Source organism: Nelumbo nucifera, chromosome 1, assembly GCF_055504915.1.
Source record: "Nelumbo nucifera cultivar China Antique chromosome 1, China Antique-T2T, whole genome shotgun sequence".
Taxonomy (NCBI): Eukaryota; Viridiplantae; Streptophyta; class Magnoliopsida; order Proteales; family Nelumbonaceae; genus Nelumbo; species Nelumbo nucifera.
This window is the reverse complement of record NC_142649.1, coordinates 15,434,926-15,454,490: the sequence shown is the minus strand read 5'-3', so window position 1 is coordinate 15,454,490 and position 19,565 is coordinate 15,434,926. Positions and strand designations below refer to the sequence as shown.

Sequence of the window (19,565 nt, the reverse complement as noted above, 5' to 3'; positions counted from 1 at the left end):
AGAACTCACAAGACTCACAATGAAGACTCGATAGACTAATTCCTTTAAATAACTCTAGAAACAATTGACTCAATAAAGAAAAGGACAAATAACCCAAACGACTATGACATAACATAATATGACTAAAGGACTCTGAAACAAAAGCAATTCTCTTAGGTTGTACTTGGCTCTACTCAGGCATGTCTAACAGATAGATCCCATTCGCCTCATGGCCACTCCGAATCACCTTCTAAGATTCCATGTCCTAAAAAACACAATATGAAGGGAAAAAGGTCACACTATAATTTAGGGATTTAGTCAAATTACTAATTAAAAGCAAATTGGTATTAAGTTTAGGTACATGAAGGATAGATGATAAGGTCAGGGCATTAGAGCTCTTAATGTCTCCCTATCCCGTGATAGGGGCTAGGGAGCCATCAGCACGGGATATCTTATCCTGGCCAGAAAGAAGTTGGTAAGAGGTGAATAACTAAGAAACACTAGTCATATGGTTAGAAACACCAGAATCAATTATCCAAGGGGTTTTATGAGTACCTAAGACAAAAGCATGATGTGCAGTGGCACAAATACCTGAGTTAGCATTTGTAGAGGAAGGAACAATCTCTGAAGGAGCTGTAGCAGTGGACTCTAAGTGATTGGTGATTCAGCCATACTTCTCATATCCATCCCTGGCGGCTGCAAGTTGTTCTCCCACTGACTTCTCTCCACCCTGTCCTTGTTCACCTTGTGAAGAGGTGGCTACATTTGCATTTCCACATTTTCTAGTTTCAACCCTTTTTTCCACCATTTTCTTTCTTGAATCTGGCAAGAACAAGCTCTGGATGCAGCTTCTGACATGTGTCTTTAGTGTGTTTTAGGCTTCTTGTAGTATTCACAGATAACATCTTTCTTCCTAGTGCTAACCTTCGGCTTCCCAACATTAGTATAGTGATCAACCTGCAGTTCAACTGACTAAACTTGTCTTCTGCTCTCCTCATTGCTCACCATAGCATATGCCTGAGACAAAGTCACCCCATCCTTTGCTAAAACATTCTGCCTCACAATATCATACTCTAAGTTGAGTCCGGTGAGGAACTCAAAGACCTGATTTCTCTCCACCAACCTCCTACGTGTTTTTGCGTCCTTTGTGCAACCCCAAACAATAGTCTCCATCAGATCAATCTCTTGTCAAAGAGATTTCAGCATAGAGAAGTAGATTGCTAAGGGCTTCTCCCTCTCTCTAAGATTATTCACATCATGGTTCAATTTGTAGGCTCGAGCAACATTAAGTTTTTGGGAATAGGTCTCTGTGACACTATCCCACACTTCTTTTGCAGTTTCCATCCATAGGTAATGTTGACTAATGTGTGGTTGCATGGAATTCACTAACCAACCCACTACTGTATAGTTTTCCTGCATCCACCTTTAGGTAGGATCATCCTCCTCCGGTTTCTTCTTGCTCACAGTAATATAACCCAATTTTCCTCTACTACACACATGTATCTTAATAGATTGAGACCAAGTTAAATAATTGGTCCCATCTAGCTTCACAGTAGTCACAGCCTCAAAAAGATTCTCCATTGACCCCCCATGTCCAAACCCGAAATCTGTGGAATATTTGGTCTCTTCTCCAATTTTCTCCATTGAGTAAACGGATGCAAACAAAAATCAAATTAGGGCTTTACTAGGCTAGGTTTACTGTTCTAAGCAAAGAACAACCTTTTAACCCCCCAAAATTAGGGTTTCATAGGGTCTTGTGGGATGGGGAGAAAGAGAGAAACTTCAACTGCCGCTTCCAGAGGATCCAGAATTCAATCCAACCAAAACCGCCTAATAGAAATCAAAAGGCTTACCTCTAATCCACAAGTGCCTGGTTCAAACTATCTCTACGACCTATAACAAGGTTTCTCTAGTTATCTAGGGATTTCAGGAAAAATCTCCAAGTGAAAAACCTCCACAAAACTCTCCAAAAACCTTCCTAACTAGGCTGCATAAGTAGCTGATTGATCAACCGATCAGTCCTCCATACACACTATGTATGGGCAAAGAAAGGAGAAAAAAGTCAAAAGTGAGAACCCGCTCGGATACCAAGTTGAAATTTTTTTTTTTTATGAATGAATGGTATTTTATTAAATAGAGATAGAAATAGTACAAGCATGAAGCACCCTAAGAGGAGGCACGAGGTGTTTCCTCCCCTTAAAGGTGGTTCCAAACCCAACTCCTTTCATATTGCAGTTAGCCAAAAACAAAGAATCCCTTGAAGCCCCTTGTTTGGCCAAAGAATCTGCCAAAGCATTTGCCGATCTACTAACCCACTGAAAGCTAACCGACATGGTTCTCATAAGCCATTTTACTTTTTTAATGACGTCTCTATATCCCCAAACAACAGTTTCTGGGTCTGACATCCATCCCACTATCACCTTAGAGTCTCCTTCAACTATCGAATTAGTCACTCCAAGTTGGTTGGAAATCTGTAGTCCTTGTAGCACAGCTAATATCTCAACCCTTGTAGAGTCTCCATAAGGACAAAATGTTGCCATCCTTATTCCTCAAGATCCCTCCTATACCCAAAGGTCCTGAATTGCCTTAATTGCTCCCATCAAAGTTCAACTTTACAACTCCTTCCAAAGGGGGTAACCAACTTGCATGTGTTCTATTTTTATTGGATGATGTGAAGACTACTGCTGCCCAACTCCTTCGAAGGTCATCACTAGAGTAATCCACAAAGAGATCTATAGATTTTAGCTAAAGGATTGCCCTTGTCAGAATACAATCCTTACCAAGTTGAAAATTACACCTATAGTAATTCAAATAATGCAAGAAAAGAAGAAAAGAGAGAAAAAGAAAGAAGAAAGAAGTTTCAGCAATAGATTGTCGAAGAAGAAAAGAAGGGAAGAGAGAAAAGAAGAATTCGAACCTCTCTCTCTATCCCCCTTTCATCACTTTTATTAATAATTCTAAGTCTATGTACAATCACTTGGATGCCCTTAATGGGGCGGCCAGCACTAAAGAAATAATTAAAGAAAATAAAAGAAGGACCATAACTAAGAAACATAACTTTTAAATACTACTTAAAAGAAATAAAGAACACTAAGGTCCATTCGGCCCATTCTCACTACAACTATGATCACCCGCTCAGGAAATATCCTAAATTGCTCCAACATGCCTAGGTATTTGACCCTAGATGGATCTCACTAATTGGCATATCTGAAACAGACAGTTTTGAGAGTGAGAGTTTCGAACATTTCTCCCTCTCAGCACCCTAACACTATTTTATTAAGATAAATTTGAATAATTACAAGGAAGCCCTTAGTTGGGCAAGAAATTACAAAGAACATAACATAGAAATGATGGGCCCGGAATAAGGCCCATTACAGAAAAGAACATAAACAGTAAGAAAGAATAAACAGCCTATGGGCCATTCGGCCCATCTTCTCTACACTCCCCCTCAAGCTGAGCATAGATGTCAATCATGCCAAGCTTGCTAGTATCATGCTGAAGTTTTGCCTTGGGAATGCCTTTGGTGAGAAAATCTGCCAACTGTCCTTCAGATAAGATGAAAGGAAGACATACTTCACCCGAAGAGACCCTTTCTCTAATGAAGTGTCAATCAACTTCAATATGCTTAGTTCTATCATGTTGCACTGGATTGTGAGCAATGTTGATGGCAGCCTGATTATCACAGTACAACATCATTGGCTTGTCATGTTCAACCCCAAGTTCCTTCATCAATGATTTTAGCCATAATAGTTTAGAAACTCCATGTGCCATGGCCCTGTATTCTGTTTCAGCTGAAGACCGAGCAACAACCGATTGTTTCTTGCTTCTCCAAGAAACAACATTACCAGCCACCAAGCTGCAATATCTAAAAGTAGATCTTCTGTCATCAATGTTTTCGGCCCAGTCAGTATCGGTGTAGGCTTCAAGTTTCATGTGACCATGCTTGGCAAACAGAATTCCCTTTCGTGGGGAGCCCTTCAAATAACATGGGATTCACTCTGCTACTGCCATATGAGTGTCTCGGGGAAAATGCATGAATTGGCTAATGCAACTGACTGCATATGCAATATCTGGCCAAGTTATGCATAGGTACAGAAGTTTCCCAAGAAGTCTCTGGAAGATTCCTTTGTCTTCTAACAATGTCCCATCTGAGGCAGAGAGTTTATGACTCATATCAATAGGAGTAGCAACTGGTCTAGCACCCATCTTTCCAGTTTCAGAGAGCAAGTCAAGAACATACTTCCTTTGGGAGATAAGAATCCCATCCTTGGATCGAGCAACTTCTATGCCGAGGAAGTATCTCAGTTCCCCCAAATCTTTAATCTCAAACACTGTATGGAGGAAAGATTTTAAATCATGAATTCCTAAAACATCATCACCAGTCACTACAATATCATCTACATATACAATGAGGTATACTGCCAGAGGTCCACTCCTCTTCACAAAAATAGTATGATCAGACTGTGTCTGCACATAACCAAAGTTAACAAGTGTTGTTCTAAATCTCTCAAACCATGCTCTAGGGGACTGTTTTAGTCCATAAAGGGATTTCTTCAGCTTGCATACCTTTCCTTTCATATCAGTTCCATACATCCCTGGAGGAAGAGACATATAAACCTCCTCATGTAATTCACCATTCAGAAATGCATTCTTCACATCCAATTGATAAAGGGGCTAGTCAAAGTGAGCAGCTAAAGATAGAAGAACCCTCACAGATGTCATCTTGGCAACAGGTGCAAAGGTCTCCAGATAATCAATCCCATATGTCTGTGTATAGCCTTTTGCAACCAGCCTGGCCTTGTATCTTTCAATGGTGCCATCAGCTCGATATTTGATAGTAAAGACCCACTTGCAACCGACTGGATCCTTCCCTTCAGGCAAATCAACCACTTCCCATGTGTCATTCTTGTGTAGGGCATCAATTTTAGACCTCATAGCATCCTTCCATTCTGGAATATTAAGAGCTTAGAGACACAGACCTGGGAATAGGGTTAGAAGCAACAGAAGATAGATAGGCAAAGTATGAAGGAGAAAGCAGCCTGTAAGAAAGGTGCTTGGAAATGCAGTGAGCAGTGCACTTCCGTTTTCCTTACCTAACAGCAATGGGAATATCAAGGTCAGGGAAGGATGACTCCTAGGGTGTTGAAACTGTACCTGTTGTCTCATCTATGACTGGAAGTGTATAAGGCTCATGTGTTGTAGGAGAAACAACCTGCTCATTTCTGGATCTTTTCCTTTGATACACCTTGGGATTGAGGATAGGACGAGGAGGTAAAGGTGGAAGAACACTGGGACAGGGAGAATGGAACGAATAATCCGCCCTTGATTCATTTGAAGGAGAAGCAGACTCATCAAAAGACTCAATTGGGACAGGAAGAGGAAGAGCAAACACCTGTGACAAATCCTCCCCCTGTGGACAATGTCCATCCGGAGAGGAACCATAAAAGGGAGAAAGCTCATCAAAGGTGACATCCATTGAGACATACCAAGAGCCAGTCTTTGGATCAAAACAATAGTAGCCCTTCTGTGTGGGGGAATAACCAAGGAAGATACACTTGTGGGCTTTGGGTTCAAATTTATGCCTTTGGACACTTGGAACATGTACATAACAGGTGCTGCCAAAGACACAAAGAGGAATAGGAAAAAGATCCTTGTCCGGATGAAGGAGATTGAAGGGAGACTTAAAACCTAAAACCCTGGATGGCATATAGTTTATAAGGTAGGTGGTTGTGAGAACGGCATCACCCCAAAACCTTGTAGGAACATGTGAAGCAAATAAGATACTTCTTGCAACTTCAACAATATGCCTATTTTTCCTCTTAGCAACTCCATTCTGTTCTGGGGTCCTAACACAGGAGCTTTGATGAATAACCCCCATGTCAGAGAGATAGCAGGATAGGTTCTTCTCAAAATATTCTTTTGCATTGTCAGATCTGAAAATTTTAATCCTGGTATCAAATTGGGTTAGAACAAATTCATGGAATTGTCTTACAAGTCTTGGAACTTCATCACGGGATTTCATCAGGAATATCCAAGTGAACCGAGAAAAGTCATCAATAAACAATATAAAATATTTATAGCCACCCATGGAGGGTAAGTGGTAAGGCCCCCACACATCAGAGTGCACAATATTAAAAGGAAAAGAAGATCTTTTATTGCTCAAAGGATAATTGTTCTACAATGCTTTGATAACTCACAAGACTCACAATGAAGACTGGACAAACTAATTCCCTTAAACAGTTCAGAGAATAGATGACTCAAGGCAAAAAAAGACAGATGACCCAAACGACAATGGCACAACATAATCCGACTTATAGACTTTGAAGAAACAGACCCGAAAGCAACATTCCCAAGATGATCAGTGCATTGTCCCGGAGTATCAAGCAGGTATATTCCGTTCGCCTCATGGCCACTCCCAATCACCTTCTGAGACTCCAAATCCTGAAAAACACAGTAGAAAGGAAAGAATGTTACACAACAATTTAGTGACTTGGTTAAACTACTTATAGACAACAAATTTGTATTTGGTCTAGGTACATGAAGGGCAGAAGGTAGGAACAAGGAATTTGTAGCCTTGATGGTTCCCTTGCCAGAAATAGGGGCAAGTGAACCATCAGCTAAAGTGATTATATCACGTCCAGGAAGCAAGTTATATGAAACAAACAAGGTAGAAAGGTTGGTCATATGATCAGAAGCACCTGAGTCAATAATCCAAGGGATCTTAAGATTACCTGAAGTGGTTACATGATTGGCAGAGGCCCTTATACCTGAATGAGCAAATGCAGAAGCTGAATTTCCTGAAGGGTTGGAAGAAGAAGTCACATCCTCTAGATGACTGATCATCTTCCCAAACTTTTCATATTCTGCTTTCATGGCTGCCAACTGTGCACAAGCAGACATCTTTTCAGTATAGTACTTATCACTATCTGGCCCAACAGCCACATTTGCACTTCCTGTCCTTTTACTATCATGTTTTTTCTGAAACTGAATGGGAACAAGATCAGGATGTAATTTCCAGCACTTGTCTTTGGTGTGTTTCGGCTTCTTGCAGTACTCACATACAACTTCTTTCTTTCCTGAGCCACTAGATGTCCCAACAACACCTTTGGGTTTAACCCCCATATTCGCAAAGTGATCACTAATACCAGCCCCTTGAACCTGAACAGCCCTTCTGCTCTCTCCACTGCTCATCAAAGCATAAGCTTGTGACAATGAGACACTCTCCTTGGAAAGAATATTCAGTTTTGTGATATCATATTCTAGGTTTAGTCCGGTTAAGAACTCAAACACCCTGTTCCTTTCAACCAGTTTTCTATAAGTCTCTGCATCATTGGTGGTGTCCCAAGTTACAGCTTCTATTAGGTCAATTTCTTGCCACAGAGACTTTAGGGTTGAGAAGTATACAGCTAAAGGTTTCACCCCTTGCCTTAAATTCTTCACATCACTTCTCAATTTATAGACTCTAGCCACATTTAGTTTTTGGGAATAGGTTTCTGCAACACTGTCCCAAATTTCCTTTGTTGAATTCATCCATAGGTAGTGTTGACTAATTTGTGGCTGCATTGAATTTACAAGCCACCCAATGACAGTGTAATTTTCTTGCATCCACTTCTCGTAGGATGGATCATCTTCTGGGGGAGCCTTCTTGCTCCCGGAAATAAACCCCCACTTTCCTCTACTACATATATAAATCTTTACCGATTGTGACCATGCCAGATATTTAGTTCCATCTAGTTTAACTGTGGTCACAGTCAATAAAGAATCACCTGGAGTCCCCTGAATCAGTCCATATTCAGCACCAATCTTGTTTTCAAATTCTGAGGAGTTCATCATGTAAACACTTCAAATATGATTTCAGATGACTTCTACAAGTGTACCGAATGAGGATAAGCAAGGACTGAGTTCAACCAACCTCAAGACAGCAATACACAAGGCCAAACTACACCTGGAAGTTGCAAGAACCAAGATTGAAGTAGAACCTTGGTTCGGCCTTCAAGAAGTAATCAGAAAACTTCTAAGCATTGTGCACTCAATCGAAGTTCCTTTTCTAATCAGGAACTTCAAGGTAATCACCAAAAAGTAGCCAAGAAGAGTAAATACCAGTCCGTATTGATGAAGAGGCCTTTTTACAAATACAGTGTGGGCAATAGAAAAGACCCCACTGTCGAAGGTGAAAAAAGTCTCAAGAACAATCCGTACAGGCCCCCAAAACACAGCCAAAAAGAAGCAACAATTTGCAGCACTGAATCCAAGGATGTTTCGGCAGTTTTGATAGTCCAAAAAGGAGTGAAAACAACCCAGAGATCTCTTGGTTAAACCAGATTAAAAGACAGCCGAATAGCTGTACAGAAACAACCCAAAAATTTCGGACACTTCAACAGTCCAAACACAGAAAAAATAACCTAGAAATCTGAGCACAACTTACAATATTTAAGCTTCAAATCAGAAACCAAGTTGTTTCCCTTTTTTCTCTGATTCTTCTTGGCCACCGAACCCCTTCTCCAAGAGATTTGAGTCTTGGGCACCTTCCAATGACCTCCAAGAATCAGGCAACACGAGTTGAAGCTTCCAGCCCTAGAATACTGAAGTTCAGGCCTACTCTGATACCATGAAGAAAACTGAAGAAAACAGACCTTGAGAGTTCGGCAATGAGGGTTTTGAGAGTGAGAGTTTCGAACATTTCTCCCTCTCAGCACCCTAACACTATTTTATTAAGATATATTTGAATAATTACAAGGAGGCCCTTAGTTGGGCAAGAAATTACAAAGAACATAACATAGAAAGGATGGGCCCGGAATAAGGCCCGTTACAGAAAAGAACATAAACAGTAAGAAAGAATAAACAGCCTATGGGCCATTCGGCCCATCTTACTCTACAATATCAAAAGTAGTTTAGTCCAAGACCTGGTGCAGTATCAAAATCAAGCCTGGGGCTAAGTGTAATTTTCCAATTTTGCCCATTTATCTCCAAGGTCCAGGGCATAATTAGAAATTGGTCTTGGTTTAGTGCTTCTCACAAACACCCATTGACTGTGCTTGAGGTCTAACCCTAGTAGTTGAGACAAGTTGCTCCACCAATTCGACAGCACATCAATATCAACCTTATCATGATAGACTCCCCAAATCTATCCAATGGCCAAGAACATTCTAAACTAACTCAAGTCTCATAAGTGTCCAGTTTAAGGAGAAATTCACAAAAACACACCAATCTGAACATAAAACAATAATGTACTTATATCATTCATACATAAAAGTCTATGTACATTAATCCGTTTGGAGCTAAGGGCATAACTTTCCTTTTGGAGTTTTTCAGTGCTTCCATTCATTAGAAAGGGAAGTTAGAAGTTGTAGAAGTCTTCCCTATGGCCAATGAGGATTCAGCCACTTAAGGCTTTCTCATAGTCAATGCTGAATGTGGCATGGATAGCATTAATTTCCCTATGGAAATTACACCTTTGGATGGATTAAATTACTTAGAAAGTTGGAATGGTCCAAGAGTATTAGATTATTCATTGTTGGAAAGGGAGATCAGAAGCTGGATATCTCAATGGAAAAGTTACGGAACCTAAAATTAGCATTGTAGAACATGATAGGTGGGACCACAGGAAAATAGTATGATCTTGTCTTGGCTTCTTGCGTCTAAGCAACCCCATCTAAGGAAGAAATTTGTGTAGATGTTGCTTATGAGATCTGAGAACAAGTGAACACTACTATGCAAAATAGAGGCACTATGCCAGGATGTACCAACTACAACCTAAGTACTTAGCTTGTAAACAAAGAGATAGGAGCCTCTCAAGTCTCAACTTATTATGCCCTTACCTCTATGTGGAAAGAGTTAGATCACTAGCAGCTTATTGACAAAAAGGATTAGGATGATGCCAAAGTTTACAAGAAACCGGTGTCTCAATTGAGAATCTTTGCCTTCAATTGGGTCCAAATCTAATATATGAACCCACCAAAGTCTAGATCTAATGAGCAAGGAGTTACCTTCAATACAAGAGGTGTATGTTTTGGTACAGTCAGAGGAGAGCATGAGAAATGCTATGAATCCTACTAAGGGGCATAGATTGCTCTCATTGCATAGGGTGGCAGTAGTGGGGGCTAGGGTGAAGAATGAGATTGACAGAAAGCCAAAAGGTGATGAGAAAGACAAATTGTGGTGCACAAATTGTCAAGTGTCAATGCCCTAGACACACCCTTGAGACTTGTTGGCATCTAGCAGTGCAACCAAAGAAACCCACCAAGAAGCAAAAGCCCAAGAAGTACAATACAACCAATGTTGCATATTAGAACTAGGGTCCCAAACCAATAGTACTATAACTGGTTCTTCTCAAGGACATCATATTGGTTCTAATCCACTAGTGGGTATTGCACCTTCATAGGAGGAAACTTAGTTACATGGAGAAGCAAGAAACAAAGTGTTGTTACAAGGTCCAATGCTTAAGCTGAATATAAAACCATGGCACATGGAGTTGCTGAAGTACTTTGGTTAAAGAACTTAATCGAAGAACCATGTTTTGTAGTAGATAGCCCCATGTCACTTTATTGTGACAATAAAGCAGCCATCAACATAGCTGCCCCAGTCTTCCGTGATAGAACTAAGCATATTGAGGTTGACAAACATTTCATATGAGAGAAGCTTGAAAGAGGTGAGGTGTGTACTCCATATGTTAGTTCCAAGGAGCAACTTGCAAATGCTCTTACAAAGGGCCTACAGTATTTGTAGAACAATGAATTAGGCATGATTGGCATCTATAACTGTTGAGTTCTAGGCTGATATAACATGTTTTTTATTTACATAACATAGTTAGGGAGTTATTCGGCCTTAGGCCCATTAGTTTATGGTATAAGTTAAGAGTGTTTTTTAAGTTCTCACAAGTAGCTAACGTACTATGGGCATACTTGTCTTTGCACTCTCTTTTATTTATGAGTATATAATCTAATGAAAGGAGCGGCCAGACCTAATTCTGAGCTTCTCTCATTCTCTTCAATCTCTCATCTCTCTCTTTCTTTGCTAAAACCTTTTCTCCTCTTTCTTTTCTTCTTTTTTTACAGTTTTTATACCAAAACAGGTTGTCCAAACCTTTCTACTTGGTATCAAAGCAAGTTTAAACATTTCTCGAGGTACTCCATCATGCATCCCTAGATCGGCCGACTACATGATAAGGTAAAGGGCTGATCGAAGACTTCAGGTAAGCCCAGTTTTTGGATTTTTTGGTAGAATTGCAATCCCTTGTAGCTGCTCTAGGGTTTTACACCAAAATCAGGAAGAATTGGAGAAAGGGGGAGAATCCTGTTTTAGTAGGACTCTTCAATTTTAACCTAGGAAGTGGTGCTCTAGTTTTTTAGGGTTCCTTGAGGTTTTTTGAAGGGGGTGGTTCAAGTCCTAACCTTTTTGGAGGTCTCTGGAGGGAGCGACAGCCTCTTCTCTCTCTTCTCCCGCTTCCACAGAAAAAGGAATCTTTGGAGGGAGGGGCTTCTAGGGCTCCAGGAGGGTGTTTGAAGTTTCTAAAGGAGATAAATACCTTCTTTTTCATCTCAAATTGATTTCCTAACCTATTCTGAAAGTTATGGAGGGTTGTGTAGTTGAAAACAAATTTTCATGAGAAATGGAATCCGGGAAAGGAGGTGCTAGAGACCTCTTTGGGGCCAGAACCATCACTACAGTCAAGTTGGATGGTACAAACTACTTAGAATGGTCACAATCTACAAAGATGGCCATTGGTGCTCATGGGAAATTGGGGTAAGTCACCGGTAAAGAAAAGAAACCTAAAACTAACCATTCCCGATGGGTATAGGAGAACTACATGGTGATGACTTGGTTGTGTAATTCCATGTTACCCCATATAAGTAAAAACTTTTTATAGGCTAACACAACTGAGGAGATTTGTGATGGAGTAGCAAAAACCTATTCATAGAATGAAAATGTTACTAGAGCCTATCAGTTGATCTGTACAATGATGGAGGAACTAAAAAAAAAGGAAGGATTCTTAGAAAGATGTTGTAGCCAAAATAAGTGTGAGCAGGGTAAAATTCTTCCTCAGACATTGGCTGAAAAGGATGGAGAAAAGAAAAATGATGATTGTTGTATTAGGAAGGGGGGGAAGGAACAAAGAAGAAAAAAAGATCTGAAGTGGAAAGGCTAATTTCAGACATTGAGGGGGATTTAGAATTCAGTGGTAGAGGGGATAGAAGGAAAGGCCTAAAATGAAGTGATTATGGCCTTTTCATGGATTTTTTGCTATTTTGTCTCGATGAAATTTATTAGCTGGAATGTAAGAGGGTTAGGGAGTGCAAGAAAGAGAAGAGTGATCAAAGACCTACTCCGAAGGGAAAGACCCAATATTGTGCTGTTACAAGAATCCAAAATGATGGAATTAGATGGGAGATGGGTGAGGAGTTTTTGGAGGTCTAGAGGTTTAGGTTGGAGCTCGTCTCCTTCTTGGGGAGTCTCGGGGGGGATCGTAACACTGTGGAGGGAGGATGTGGTAGAAGTAGTGGAAGAATTGAGAGGCAGATTCTCAGTTTCCATTAAGTGTAAGAATGTAGAGAATGGGTGTGTACGGGTCTTAACCAATGTTTATGGCCCTAATTCCTATAGAGAGAGGAATGAGATGTGGGAGGAACTATATGCAATCAAGGGGCTATGGGATGGCCCTTGGTGCCTGGGCGGGGATTTTAATGTCATTAGATTCTCTGATGAAACCAGTAATCCCCAACAAGTAATTACAACAAGCATGAGGAAATTTAATGGTTTTATTGAAGAATGTGAACTGAAGGAAATACCTCTGCTGCAATCCAGTTACACTTGGTCCAACCTTCAGGAAACCCCTTTGTGTTCGAAGTTGGACAAGTTCTTATTTAACCTTGCCTGGGAGAATAGTTTGGAAAACTTGGTTGCTAGAGCGTTAACCAGGGTCACCTCCGATCATTGTCCTATCCAGATAGGTACTGAGTTTTTTCCTATAGAACCCAAACCTTTTAGATTCGAAAATATGTGGCTTACCCATCCAGATTTTGTGAAAAAAGTGAAGGAATGTGGGGTGAGGAGGAGAGGAGGGTAAGATGGAAGGGGATCAAGTTTCATAAGAAATTAAAAAGGTTGAGAGCCAAAATAAAAGAGTGGAATAGAGATCATTTTGGTAGAATTGAGGAGCAAAAATTGTGCCTAATCTCTCGAATAGAGAACTTGGATGTAAAGGAATCTCAAAATGGGCTGACCGAGGAGGACAGAGTGTTAAGGAGACAATTGAAAAAGGATTTGGAAGAGGTGTTACTGAGGGAAGAAATCTGTTGGAGACAAAAATCTAGACACAAGTGGATTACGGAAGGCGATGGGAACACTAGATTCTTCCATGATTTGGCAAATGGGAGACAAAGAAAGAATCTTGTGACCAAGCTAGAGATAGGAGAGGAGGTGATTACCAACCAGGATGACATAGCCAGAAAATTTGTGGACCACTTCAAATCAATTTATAGAAGACCTTTGAGTGAGAGAGCAATCGTGGAAGGGGTGGACTGGCCAAGAATTGATGACGGAGTGGCAAGATGGCTAGAAAGGGATTTCTGGAAAGAAGAGATTAAGAAAGCTGTCTTTCTAATGGATAGATCCAAAGCTCCAGGTCCAGATGGCTTTACAATGGGTTTTTATCAAGACTGTTGAGAGGTGTTGAAAGAGGATTTAGTTGAAGTCTTTAAGGAATTTGCAGGCAATCACACTATAAGACCTGGAAATAATGCCACCTTTTTGGCCTTGATACCTAAGAAGAATGATGCCAACCACCCAAAAGATTATAGGCCTATTAGTCTGGTGACAAGCATCTATAAAATTCTGGCTAAAGTGCTCTCGTTGAGGATCAAAACAGTCCTCCCTTCTATCATTAGTGAAACCCAAGGGGCTTTCATTCAAGGGCGACAAATAACAAATCAGATCTTAATTGCGAATAAGTGTGTGGAGGAAATGAAAAGGTCTAGTAAGAGAGGTTTCATTTGTAAATTGGATCTTGAAAAGGCCTATGATTTGGTGGACTGGAAGTTTCTATTAGAGGTTATGCAAAACTGTGGATTTGGGGACAAGTGGTGTAGTTGGATTTTTGGGTGTATTAGTATTTGTCACTACTCTATTCTGGTAAATGGTATGGTGAGGGACTTTTTTCCAGCTTGTAGGGGTGTCAGGCAAGGGGATCCACTCTCACCCTTCCTTTTTACCTTAGTAGCTGATGTGATTAGTAGGATCATTACTAAGGCTGACAGTAAAGATGCCATTAGGGGTTGGAGAATAGAGAGACACCAAGTCCCCATCACCCACCTTCAGTTTGCAAATGACCTAATGATTTTTTGTGAAGGAGGTTTTAGCGAAAAGGTAGCAAACCTAAAGGAGCTAATCAAAGGATTTGAAAGTATTTCTAATTTGAGTATAAATTTGGAAAAGAGCTGCATAGCAGGTATAAATTTGGAGGTAGGGGAGGTCGAGGCTATTGCGGAGTGTCTTGAGTGTTCCACCTCTGCTTGGCCTATGTCTTATTTAGGGCTTCCTTTAGGGGCAAATCCTAGGGAGAGTAGATTTTGGACCCCAGTTTTATAAAGTTTGAGAAGAGATTAGCCTCATGGAAGAGGAATTATATCTCTTTAGGAGGGAGAATTACCATAATAAGAGCTACCTTGGCTAACTTACCTACCTATTTTTTGTCTGTTCTTAGGATACTAGTTAGGGAAGCTAGGAAACTGGAGAAATTGATGAGAGATTTCTTATGGGAGCCGGGACAAGAAAAAAAGGATCACTTGGTTAATTGGGAAATTGTGTGCAGAAGTAAAGAAGAGGGGGGTTTGGGACTTGGGAGGGTAACTAGAAAAAATCAAGCTCTGTTAGAGAAATGGTTGTTGCGATGGCCATTGGAAAGAGAGAGAGATCGTGGCATAAGGTGGTGGGAAGCATTCATGGGAGGTCAGAGAATGGATGGGATGCTGGTGTATCAAGGCAAGCTAACCTAGCAGCACCTTGGAAGGCTATTCACAACACCCTTCCTCAATTCCTCAATTTTATCAGGTATGAAGTTTGTTTTGGCAACTCTGTCCTTTTTTGGGAGGATATTTGGGTAGGAGACACACCTTTAAAGGATTTGTTCCCTTTGCTATTTTCTGTTTCTTTGTACAAAAAAGAGGTGGTCTCAAAATTTCTCACCTTTTGGAACACCCTTAGATCCTACTTGGGATTTTGGGTTTCGCAGAGGACTTAGGGATGATGAAATTGATTCTCTTTCTGTTTTGCTTGCAGGTTTGTTTGGATCCCTCCAAGCCCGATAAGAGGGTTTGGACCCCTAGACCCAATGGAACCTTCACCTGTGCTTCTTTCTTCAAGTTCATCTCTCAACCTTCTACTCGCCAACCCTTTCCGTCAAAAGAAATTTGGTGTAGGCCAGTTCCCCCAAAAATTATGGCGTTTTGTTGGTAAGTATTCCATAGGAAAGTAAACACTCTAGATAACCTACAAAAGAGAAGACCTTTCCTTTGTATTTCACCTAATTGGTGTATCCTCTGTAGAGCTCACGGTGAGGATTGTTACCACCTATTAATATCTTGTCCCTTTTCTACAGACCTTTGGGCTTGGCTAATTTCATTGTTTGGGGGTAGTTGGAGTCTACCAGCAGAAGTTCACATGCTCTTCAACCATTCTACCTTTTATTGGCCTACAACAATAGGGAGAATTATGTGGAGATGTGCTCGTGCTGCCTTGATTTGGACTCTTTTGGAAGAAAGGAATATTAGAATTTTTCAAGAAAAGGAAAGAAGCAGTCAGGATTTGAAAGACTGTGTGTTAAATAGGGCAATACCTTGGCTAAAGACCTTGGAAATCTTTCATCAATTCTCCTTTAATGACCTTTGGAGAAATTGGTCAGCAATAGCGAGGTGTTCATCTCTAAAGGACAAATCAATTAGAAGCTGGTTTCCTCCATCCGAAGGCTCACTAAAGTTGAACTTTGATAGAAGTAGCATGGGTAATCCAGGATTATTTGGAATGGGGGGTGCTTTGAGAAATGAGAAGGGAGAGATTTTGTTGCTCTACTCAGGTCCCTTGGGAATTGGGGACTCCATCAGGGTAGAACTTTTAGCTGTTGTACAAGGGGTGCAATTTGCAAACCAGCTGGGGGTACAACACCTAATAATCGAGGGGGATTCCAAAGTGGTGGTGGGTTGGTTGAAAAATCCTAAAGAGGCTATGTGGCGTTACAAGAATGAAATGAAGAAATTTATTTGGTTGACAAGGAATATGTTGGTCACTGTACAGTGGGTGGGGAAATCAGCAAATACTTTGTCAGATGTGTTAGCTAAGCAAGGGGTAAATAGGGAAGAATTATTTTGGACTCAGTTGTGATTCTTGCTTTTCTTTCCTAGTTTACTTGTAAGGTTCAATGGGGGGCTGCAGCTCACGCCTCTCGCTGGGATGTTGTATGAACTCACTCTAAATTTGCTTCTGATTTAATAAATTTATTATCATTCATCAAAAAACATTTCCATCATTTTCACCTCATACCACCTCTGCTCTAGCAGAGATAAGAGTTTCCACAGTTGATGGATCACATGTTCCCAATGCTGGGAAAGGGTCTGTCAGGATAACTGATACCATTATCCTACCTTTTGTCCTTCATGTTCCTAGATAGAGCACTAATCTTTTATTTGTTAGTAGCTTAACAAAGAATTTGAACTGTTTTGTGATTTTTTCTCCTAGTCATTGTGTTTTGCAGGATCTGGAATCAAAGAGGACGACTGGGAGTGGTCGTGAGGTGAATGGAATATATCTTATTAATGCGCTTCCCAGTCGTCAGAGTCATAATGTCAACAGGAGTATTGAGTCAGAGTTAGTGGGTCAGATTATGCTTTGGCATAACCGGTTAGGACATTTGTCTTTTGCTTCTTTGCATTTTTTGTTTCCCAAATTGTTTGAGTTTGTCAACTTGTCCAATTTGGAGTGTGAGGGTTGTCAACTTGGAAAGAATTGTAGGCATTCCTTTAAAGCAAGCAATAAAAGATGTTCTTTTGTTTTTGATATTGTTCATACTGATGTGTAGGGGCCATACCATGTTTCTTCTATGAGTGGCTATCAATATTTTCTTCATTTTGTGGATGATTATTCTCGGTACTCTTGGATATATTTGATGAGATCCCGTGATGAGGTACCGTCTTTGGTTCAATAATTCCATCAGATGGTGTTGACACGGTTTAGGGCACAAGTGAAAGTGTTTAAACCAAACAATGCCTATGAATACTTTGAAAAAAAAAAACTGTCATCATACCTTTTGGAATGTGGAATTATCCATCAAAGCAGTTGTACATACACTCCACAACAGAATGGTGTAACGGAAAGGAAGAACAGACGTATTGTGGAAGTAGCAAGAAGCATGATGTTGAGCTCTACAGTTCCAATTCGTTTTTGAGGTAATGCAGTTCTTATAGTAGTATTCTTGATTAATCGGGTGCCTTCTCGTGTTCTTGGATATAGCACTCCGTTCAGCCTTCTTTTTCCTAAGGGGGAGACATTCCATATTCCTCTAAGGGTGTTTGGATGTGTGTGCTTTGTCCATGTTCTTGGTCCCCACCGCTCAAAGCTGGATCCTAAGGTAAAGAACTGTGTCTTCCTTGGGTATGTAGGAAATCAGAAGGGGTATTGTTGTTATGACCCAATCTCTGGGAGTCGATATGTTACTATGGATGTCACATTTTTTGAGTCCACACCTTTTTTCTCGAGGGGTTCTTCTCAAGGGAAGTTTTTTTGGAGAAGGAAGTGAACAATCTATACCACTTCCTATTCCAACTCCTTTGTCTACTCCAATGTTTGACCTACCTATCTCACCCACTTTGCCACCTCCATTGCATCCTATCTCTCAGTGTTTTATGCGACAACGCCAATGCAGTGTTTTACAAGGTGCACCTGAGGCGCGCCCAGGCGCAGAGGCGAGGCGCATTCCAGGCTGAGAGCCTCGCCCAGGCCAAGGCGCACATGACTTGAACAGGAACTCGCCTTTGCGCCTAGGCGTGCACCTCAGGCCAGGTGACAAGCGGCCCAGGTGAGCACCTATATGATATACACAATCCGACTTAACATATGATTCAAAAAATAATATTAAAAAATTAAAAAAAAAAACAAATAGGAAACTTACAAAAAAAGAAAGTTGAATCGACATCCCTTTGCCAAAACTACCAAAAGAAAAAAAAAAAAAAAAGAAAATTTGGAGGGAAGGCTTCCTTCGTTCAAAAGTTAGACTCTAGAAGACAACCTAGAGGAAGTTGAAGCTCTTCAAGCTCAAGTTCGTCTAGTTCCAGTCCAAGCCTAATTCTTGAATCGAACAAAGCTCATTCAAACCAGAGGTATGTTATTTATTTATTTATTTTTTTGTTCTTCTTCTTCCTGCGGCAGTTGGTAGTCCAAGCTGAAACAGGGGCTCCGCCCTATGTCTCTTCTTCTTCATACAATGCATGCATAAAAACAGGGGCTCCGCCCCTTTTATTTTTTTTCGATTTTTCTCAGTAAAACAGGGGCTTCACCCTTTTTTTTTATTTTTCTCAATAAAACAGGGGCCTGTTGTTGTTGTTCTTCTTCTTCAGTTTTCTCAATGAAACAAAATCTATTATCCATGAATGTTTTGTATTACCTGTATTTGAGGCATGGGGAGCTGAGGCCCGATTACCTGAATGAGCAAAAGCTGAGGTAGGGGGTGTTGATGGTGTCTGAGGAAGTGGAGCTGAATTACCAACTTCATTTTTCAACTGAACTAGAGCAGTTCGGACAGCAGCTAGAGTATCTAGAGGATTGCCTCTTGAGGCCATTGAAGCTACACTATCAGTGTTGATAGCCATATTGGCACTCCCCTTTTTGTTTTTGAGTTTTGTTGGAACTAGATGTGGATGCAACTTCCAACAATGTCTTTAGTATGTTTAGATTTCTTGCAATGCTCACATACTAGGTCCTTCTTAGTTTCCTTCTTCATATCCCTTTCTTTATCACCCCCAGATTTGGGCTTAACTGCTGCCAGGGCTGATTCGAAAGGTTGTTGTATCATAACTTTTCTCCTAGCCTCTTCATTGTGCACTAGGGAATAGGCCTGGGATAGAGTTACACTGTCTCTTGTCAACAACTGTTGTCTCACAATATCATATTCAGAATTTAGACCAGCCAGGAACTCAAACACTTTATTAGTTTCAACCTTCTTTCTGTAAGTTTGTGCATCCTTCTGACTCTCCCATTCAATTGTTTCAAGGTGGTCAATTTCATACCACAGGGATTTCAAGGTGGAAAAATAAATAGAGACCTATTTCTCTCCTTGCTTGAGATTTTTAACCTCACATTTCAGCTCATAAGCCCTAGCAACATTAAGGGGCTGAGAGTAGGTTTCTTTCACAACATCCCATATTTCCTTAGTTGTTTTTGCCCATGAGTAGTTTCGGTTGATGTGTGGCTACATAGAGTTGCACAGCCATGTCATCACCAAATAATTCTCTTGAATCCACTTAGCATAAATGGTATCCTCCTTAGTTGGTTCCTTCATATCCCCCAACAAATAGTTCAGTTTTCCTCTACCCCCAATGGCCATT

The 19,565-nt window shown here is 40.6% G+C and overlaps 1 protein-coding gene across 2 annotated transcripts in view; it reads right to left on the bottom strand.

Annotated features, from left to right (window-relative positions):
- The window catches only part of RECQL2 (RECQ helicase L2), an 84,116-nt gene that overhangs the window by 56,526 nt on the left and 8,025 nt on the right, over window positions 1-19,565 (bottom strand). The gene's annotated exons all lie outside the window — the stretch shown is intronic.